The 8,915-nt window shown below is 41.3% G+C and overlaps 1 long non-coding RNA gene across 1 annotated transcript; it reads left to right on the top strand.

Annotated features, from left to right (window-relative positions):
* Positions 1-6,259: 6,259 nt before the first annotated feature.
* On the top strand, positions 6,260-7,697 carry LOC147206069 (uncharacterized). The gene is made up of 3 exons (XR_015100715.1): positions 6,260-6,972; positions 7,429-7,485; positions 7,558-7,697. It is a non-coding gene; the product is annotated as an uncharacterized LOC147206069 (long non-coding RNA).
* Positions 7,698-8,915: the final 1,218 nt, after the last annotated feature.

Genomic DNA, 8,915 nt, shown 5'->3' with positions numbered 1-8,915 from the left:
CAGGCAAACGTTCACCGGGAAAATGACCAGGCTGTAATTTTAGGGGCAGACGTGGTTGCCATTGAAAGAACAAGGTAGGTGAGTGGAAAAACAAAACACTGGGAGAGCAAATAATTGCCAACTTAGACGGGTACATACAGTCAGTAAAACAAGCAACGGAAGTAGCAACTCTCTGTCCATCAAAGGACTTGTTATCTCATGTAGATGCCTGCTAATCTGCAGTTGAGTAAACAAACAGCCCTATCTGAGAAAAAGCTGGTGTCTTGTTCAACACTGAACGAAGCGGCGGTGAGTGGTTTGATTCAAGGCGTGTGGGACAAATGTCAAGCGTTTAATTGTGAAGCTCGAGAAAAAGACATAAGGCATGAATGAATTCACCGTGGCATTTTCATTTCCACCGTCACTTTGCACACGCTTGTATCCTGACATTGACTGTACTCATACTATCTGCCTAAAGGAGAAAGAGTTGGTTAATAATCAACAAATTCAGTAACCGTGTCCTAATTTTTGTTTCACATGTTTGGGATTTAACCCATCCATCCATCCATCCATCCATTATCCGAACCGCTTGATCCTCACTAGGGTCGCGGGGGGTGCTGGAGCCTATCCCAGCCGTCTTCAGGCAGTAGGCGGGGACACCCTGAATCAGTTGCCAGCCAATCGCAGGGCACACAGAGACGAACAACCATTCACGCCCACACTCACACCTAGGGACAATTTAGAGCGTCCAATCAGCCTGCCATGCATGTTTTTTGGAATGTGGGAGGAAACCGGAGCACCCGGAGAAAACCCACGCAGGCCCGGGGAGAACATGCAAACTCCACACAGGGAGGCCGGAGCTGGAATCGAACTCGGTACCTCTGCACTGTGAAGCCGACGTGCTAACCACTGGACTACCGGGCCGCCCGGGATTTAACCCAGGATTGTAAAAAAAAAAAGAAAAAAAAGATGAAGAACAACTTTACTTTTGTTTGAAATCAATCACAAATCTTAAAGGCGACATGTGAGCGTTTGGGGAATGAACTGAATTATCGATGAGTTTAACGCTCGACAACACGAATCAAGTATTTTTGGTGTTCGTTTTCAAATCGGCCAATTTAGTGATTGATTTCAATGCCAGCCCCTTGAGATGTCTCATCTCATTTTTGAAGGGGGGGGGGCTTTTAACACATCCAAATAAAACAAGTACAGTATGCAAAACGATAAATCCCAATGACAAACTGCCTCATCCACTGCACACCGCACGCCAATGCAGACATAGTGACTCCTCCCCTCCCTCTCCAATAATCTCTCTCACACAGACGCTGAGTGTTACCAGGACCACTGTAATTGCTGTAAGTGGTCTGTCTTTGCAAGAGTAATAAAGTGAATGTTATGCAATAAAAATAAAAATGACCGTTTTATGGAAACGGCTGATGGATGTCAAGGTTGACATACTGTCTACCTCACTATTTTCCTCCCCCTGATACAACATGAATGTTACAGGCTCACATATTTAGATTTTATTCTCTGTGAAGGTCTCAAAAGACATCAGAGGCAAGGACGCTTAGTTAAATCTTCGGCATTACGAAGCGGGACAACTTTTTTTTTTTTTACACACTACCTACGATAGAAATAAAGTGAATTTAGCTGCTACATAAATCATCCATCCATCCATTTTCTGATCCGCTTAACCTCACAAGGGTCGCGGGGCGTGCTGGAGCCTGTTCCAACTATCTTCTGGCAGGAGGTGGGGGACAACCTGAACCAATTGCTAGTCAATCGCAGGGCACACAGAGACCAATAAACATTCACGCTCACAATCACACATAAGGATTTAAAGTGTTCCGTGAACCTGCCACGCATGTTTTTGGAACTCGGGAGGAAACCAGAGTACCCGGAAAAACCCCATGCAGGCACAAGGAGAACATGCAAACTCCACACAGGAAGGCCAGAGCCGGAATCGAACCCTGCACCTCTACACTGGGAGGCAGACGCGCTAACCAGTCAACCATAAATCATACCACTGTCATATTAGTGTAAATATACGCAGATTTTAGTCACTGTTGACAGATGTAATGAAATTTTTCGCTCGTCATGCTCGTGAACAAGGAGAGGTCAGAAAATAAAGGAGATAACCCCCGCAACCTGGTCTTCACGTTCCAAATGGCGACGCCATCCATCAGCAGCTCGTCATGGATGAGCGAGTACCAATAGAGGCTGCTGTGCCTTTGTTTTTATGGCACATTAATGGAGATAGACTGCAAGATGGGGACATTAACGATCCCTGACAAGGAAATGAAGGATGTGAGTAGAAATTATATGAAGGCATGAAAACACGCGTGCGCACATGCGCGCGCACACACACACACACACACACACACACACACACACACACACACACACACACACACATATACACGCACACACACGTAATAATGTGTGGTGTCACAGGCAAGCGGGCCAAAGGAAATGGCGACATGACTTGGGAACCCTGATAGGAAGGGAATGGGATTAGACAGCAGGCTAAAGTCAACGCGACACATCCACTTAGGGCAAGTAAATGGCAATTACTCACGTGTATCAGTGGCGGCATCACGGGGGGTATTTCTGGGTACACCCCCGCAGATGAACTACAGCAGAATCAGAGAGCAGGTTCAATTCAACGTGAAACTAATGTGACTATTAATTTGTATTTTCTCACACACACACACAAACTTTATAAAAAAGCTACTTATAATGATTTGAAGTATTTTAAAACAGAGGAAAAGTAAATATTATATATCTAAAATGTAAGATCTTAAATATGAGAGTAAAGTCATAAAAGGAGTAGTATGACAAAAAGTTTTCTTTTTATCTTACCTTTTTTTCAACAAACTATCTTGAGAAAACAACAGAATATTGCAAGGATGTACAGTAAATATTATTGTTTTTAGAAGAAAGTAATAATATTCTGAACATGAAGTCATATATATTTCATTTTTTTTACGTTAGCTCTTTTGAGGAGAAACTCACTGAAAAAAACTGAATTTAAAAAAAGCCTAATTAAGTAATATATTCTTTAAGTGCAATATGTTTGAATGAGAAAATTAAATATGTTTTCTCTCTTTTTTTTTTTTTTTTTAAACATCATTGATTTCATTTTAAATACATTCATCTTGAGCAACAGCTCCTGAGAAAAGCTGGCAACACTGCAAGGGCCTTTGTGGAGTGCTTGCTCACTTTGAAGAAAAAAAAATCAAAAAAGGCCAATCCCAATGAGGCAATATTGACCTTGAACGTGAACGGTGATAATAGTGTGCATTTTGTCCGTGCAACGGCTCGCGGGTGGTCATCCTCCAAAGATGAGGTAGCGGCATATGGAGCATGAAGGGAAGGCCGGCCAAGTCTGCGGCATCAATTAGGATTGTCTGACAGGATATGCTTAGTTATACACCGCTTCATGCCACCCTAGTCGCCTGAGCCAAGTACTGTATGTGCATGTGTGTGCGTATACCTGTATATGTGTCTGGGTGAGTCTGAGGGAAGAAAAGATTTATCATTACCCTCTTCTGCCTAAAGAGACGAGGACGTATCCCAAAAGTGCTAGCAGCGGTGACATCATCAACAACATGTAGACGCACACAAACACAATACACACATTTTATTCCACACAGTCATATACACACACACACACACACACACACACACACACACACACACGCGCGCATGCATGTAAAAACAGATGCTGCCGAGCCACTCGAGAAAAACAGCACCAATGTGTTGAGGAAACTGCTTGGCCTCATGAGGCAATGATCTTTTCTTCTCCTTTTTGTCCCGAACAAACAAACCTTGACATACTTTGGCTGGATTTATACAGCAGTGTACGTTTTTTTATTTTTTATTTTTTTGAAAGTCTATTTCCTTGTACATTTCCTAATATGACAAAGTCAAAGTATGCCAAAGTATTTTGATTTTGAAGAAATTAATGCATCTAAACTGCAACGTAAAGCAAAAGAAATGAGCCAATTGAGGCACATGCAAGTCAAGCAATACTCAAGTCTCCCTGGCATCGTCTACACTGTACAGTTCTGTGAAAATGCATTTGCCCCCTTCCTGATTTCTATGTTCTTTGCATATTTATCACGCACAAAGATTTCAGTTCATCAAAACGATTTTTAATATCGCACAGACAACCCAAGGAAAAAAAAAACATGTTTTTTTTTTTTAATTCAACGAATGTGTTGCTTGGGTCTTGCTTGTTAAACTCAGCTTTCCCAAAAATGTCGTTAGTCACAGTTACTTTGTGATTAAAAAAGTCGGTGTGTTATTTTTTTTATAGAGGAAGGGGTTTTCCTTGGGTAGCCTCTGTGTGATATTAAATTGGTTTGATGAACTGAAAACTTTGTATGTGATACATATGCAAAAAAAAAAGAAAAGACAAACACCGAAATCAGGAAGGGCCAAATACTATTTCACAGCACTGTAGCTCAGCAATCCATAAAATCCATACGTGTCCTCTCTAGTGGTATGCAAAAGAATCACAGTACGATTGTATTCAACTTTCAGTTCAATACATTTGCATTTAATCTTTAAGATGTTTTGTTTTTAAACATTTATAAAGGTGATTTTTTAAAATTTATCTTTTAATCTATGTGCAAAATATTTTAGAGAGGATTTTCAAGAAAAAAAGGTATAGGAGGATAAAGTAATACTTTTGGTTGAAAAAAAAGAAGTTGGATTTTCGAGAGAAAAATTCTCAATATCATGAAAATAAAGTTGAATTTTTCAAGACAAAAAGTACACTTTTTGTGGTGTTGAAGTTTTTCGAGAATGAAGTCATATTTTTTCGAAGAGCTATGACAAAAAGTGTTTTGCAGCCATCTTGTGGCATCACTTGGCAATTATGGAGCTTTTTTTTTTTTTGCATGGGCTTGAATTACTCACGCATTTTTGCTCTTTGCGACACAAATAATGGAAATTAATTCAATTGAATATTATTTAAAAAAAAAAGATAAAATAAACGATGGCTCAAAAATCTCCGATATAGTCGGAGCACGAACGATGAACTGTGATGCAGTCACATTGAAGACTCGGCTATCATAACATCATTGTAGATAATGGCCTTCCTGGAATCATGACAGTCTCCCAGATGACTTTGTATTAAAAATGCTTCTGTTTCTTGAATGACTTGAAAGTCATTTGCAGCAGAAATTAAAATTACATGAAGCCAGCGAGTGGGTGGCTGAGAGATCACGGAGCGGGCCAAACGCTTAATGGTGCCAAATACTTCTCAGAGGATTAAAGAAGTCCCGTTTTCTTTTTTTTTTCTGCTCTTGGTTCTTCTCCAGGAATACGAATGAAGACGAGCGCCGGTGGGGCGCAACGCCGCCGAAGGAAGCGTCTCACGTCCTCGTACCAAATAAGTGAGATGAAAGCAACACATGATGATCAGGACTTCCCGGGAAGAATTTTAATATTTCATGTGGCCTAGATTCCGGCCGTCCTCTCAGTCCCCGCCCCTTCCTGCTGTCCTCCCGTTCCAATTTGGATCAAGGTGAGCACTTCATTTCAACACCTACTCACTCAATTGTGAATGTTGAAGAACATGCACACATGCGACTGTGTGAAACTGCACCAAAATTGCGTGCAGGTTGTCATACTGCTACCTTCAAATTATGTGTGTCACATACACCTCTCACCTCAAAAGTGAGCGTTATTTTTTGAATACGGGAGCGCCCATTGTTGCGTCTGCTGCATGAATAATGTGCTAATTAGCTGCCGAGCCGCTGGGTATGCACCCTGGCCTTGAGCCAGGCAGGCTACAGTTGATATGGTTCCAACCCATCCGCTGTTTCTGACCCCGCTGTTCATCAAGTAACTTCTAACAAACCCCCCCCCCCCCCCGCCCCAAAAAAAAACACATCTAAAAAAATAATGACAGGTTGTTAATTAAAGCAGTTTTCTCATGGAGTCTGCTGCATTCATTATTATTAGTTTTTTTTTTTTTACAAAGAGCTGCCGGAATAGTGGAGCTGTCCGCTGTTTGTTTTTTTCCACTTCATCAGATGCCTAATAAGCCTGAAAATAAGTTTGTACCACTCTAACGACACGAAACACGTCTTTTTTTTTTCATAATCGTGTGGAGTCTTGGCAAGGTTTCGAGGGGTGTGGGGGGTTTCAAGCCTCAAATGTATATTAACTCATTTACACCCTTTGACGTATAAATACGTCAATTTGCGCATAGCCGTTCCCTCCCCATGACGTTTTAATACGTCAATCACGTGTTTTCATGGGGGAGGGTGCAAGAGAGTCCGATGCAACTTCTCACCACAGGATTAGGCTTGACGGCAATGTTAAATAGCAAAAAATGGCCATCGGGTGGCAGTGGTGCAAAAATCAACCAGGATCACGCAGCAGAAGTAGTAGAAAGGGCGTACAGTGAAGGAGAGGCATATGTGGATAGTGGATTGGAACATTAGCAACTAGCAACGATGGAGAAAAGGAAATAACTAACTAAAAATGATTTTTTTTTCGGTATAAAAGCGTCTTCGAAACAAAACAACAAAGGAGATGGTGTTTGTTTGGAAGAGAAAATGACGCTTCGGTCACTAATCGAAAGCGGCACCCGTCAAACGAACGTCGGCCTGCACAAACATGGCGTGCTACACGCAGCCCGCATAGCTCACGCCGAGTTTCGAGTTCATCTGATGAAGATGAACTTGCTTCACGTCAGCGATCATCGCTTGGCAGAGCATTTTGTGCCTCCCGATGCCCCACGTCGCCCACAAATCGTCTCCCCGGCGACTTCCAGCGATGCCGGCAAAGAGGCTGCATTGCTTCGCATGGCCGACGCCGGGCACACGTCAGCGATTCGTTGGAATCGTCTCGTAAAGACGACGGCGAAAACGATGAATTGGAGAGCGATTTGGATCCCGATGTCGGACGAATATGTGCCTTCGGACATAACGGAAAGCAGCTGAGAGTCCTCGCCAGAGCCGCTGGAACGAGGAGGTAACTGCTGACTAGCTTGCAAGTTCCCATTCAAAACTTCATCACTTCTTATGCCTCCTCAGTCACTTTTATGTACCGCTGCATTCCCCGCTATACTATGAAGTTGCCAGTAACACTCATCATTTATGTACGGTTGATGCGTCTCGTAGATGTGGATGAAAATATGCGCCGTAAATGCGCTGACTTGCATGTCGCCATAGGTTTTCAAAAAACAAACAAACAAAAAAAAACAGGACACATTTGGTCCGCTCAGCTCTGCTAAAACTACTAGTGTTAAATTCATATTCCATTTCATTTCAAATTGGATGCTGAGCAACGTGGAATGAATGGTGTAAATAGCAGTGTGCGAGCATGTATGTGTGTGTGTGTGAGATGTTGAAATGTAAGTGGAAAGCAACAATAAAAAAAATAGAAAAATAAAAGTGTGGTAATTGTACATACTTCTATACATTACAGATTGTCCAACCAGAAGCCAAAAGATGACGACTCCTCGCTTTGGTGGTGGAAAGAAAGGTAAATAAAATGATTGTACCTCACTCTGCAGCAAGATATATTTGCAACTTTTTATGTTTCTATAATTTATAGGTCGTGCATCTGGACGTGGTGGGATGAATCGATGTGGTGACAAACTGGATGGAAGCCAAAAACCATCTTCTCCACAGCTGCACTTTTGTTCATAGTTCAATAGTTTTGTTGTGTGCAAATAAATTATTTTGCGACAAAAACATTATTTGTAATGTTCTTTTGTAGGAGGAACACATTATTGAGGTATTTGAGCTGCCACAAAAGCAAAAAATAGTGTAAAACTTGAAATGATGCTTGAAATGCATGCTTTTACAAAAAGCTCATTTTCTCTGGATTTCTGCAGAAAATCGGCATTTTCCATCAAACTTAGCAGTTTTCTAATGCTGATTGCCAACGAACGGAGAAAGCTAGAAACAAACTTTTTTTTTTCTGCTGAAAGAAGAGAGTCTCACCTTTCTTTTGACAGGTTGCATGTATATATAGCCATAGGACAGAGAATTCTGTGGGCCTTGCAAATCAGTCAAAATTCAGTAAAATGTGAGGGATTGAGGGGTTGCTCCAGTGAAAAGGGGTGGTATTCAACGAGTTAAAGTTCAAATCTTAAAGTAAAAAAAAAAAAAAAAAAAACCTTAAATATTGATTAATGAACAACTCGACTTAAGACTGATTTGTACACTCCAACATTTTGTTAATCCAAACCTAAGTCTCTTGCGCTGCCTCACAGCCTGACATGGATTTTGGCCTGTTTTACTGCCGAACCCCCACCTCGCTCCCCTCCCCCCATGCTCAGAGAAGCGGTCGAAGTGGCGATTCTCGAGTCATGTTGATTTTGTAAGGACCCCCCATCAACCAACCGGGACAAGAATTTTAAATCACATTCTTGCTATATGTTTGATTAAAATAGTTAAGATTGCAATTGTAACCCTACTGACTAGATATCAATGTGACAGATCTTCATAATGGCTTTTTCAGAAGGAATGTTTTGCGAGCACCATGTATTTTGTCCCAAACCCCATGACGTTTTCCTTTTTCCGTGTCACTATAACAAAGCAGAATACTGGCTGAAAATGTCATGTAATGTTGTGGTAAATGTTATTGAAAATGATAAGTAACTTTTCTCCCAGAGTAGACTCAACTTCTATAACATTAGAACATTTATTTAGCTGACGGTAGCTTTGTGTTAGCGCAATTCATTTGAAGTCTGGACACAGAGGAGCGAACATCAGCTGTTTTGGAAGGGGTCATAGTCTCGTTGCTGACGACTAACAAACATTAACATGTCATTGTTGTCTAATCTCTTGAAAAAACAAAATTACGCCACCATGCCCCTGCTTGAGACTTGAAGGTTTTAACTTAGTACTTGTAATTTGCACAAATGTGACTTTCTAGTCGACCATATCTGCTATTTACAACATCAA

Source organism: Hippocampus guttulatus, chromosome 4 (genome assembly GCF_054856545.1).
Source record: "Hippocampus guttulatus isolate MCC_2025c chromosome 4, RoL_Hgut_1.0, whole genome shotgun sequence".
Taxonomy (NCBI): Eukaryota; Metazoa; Chordata; class Actinopteri; order Syngnathiformes; family Syngnathidae; genus Hippocampus; species Hippocampus guttulatus.
Note: the sequence above shows the minus strand (reverse complement) of the source record. Positions and strands in the feature narration are given on the sequence as shown.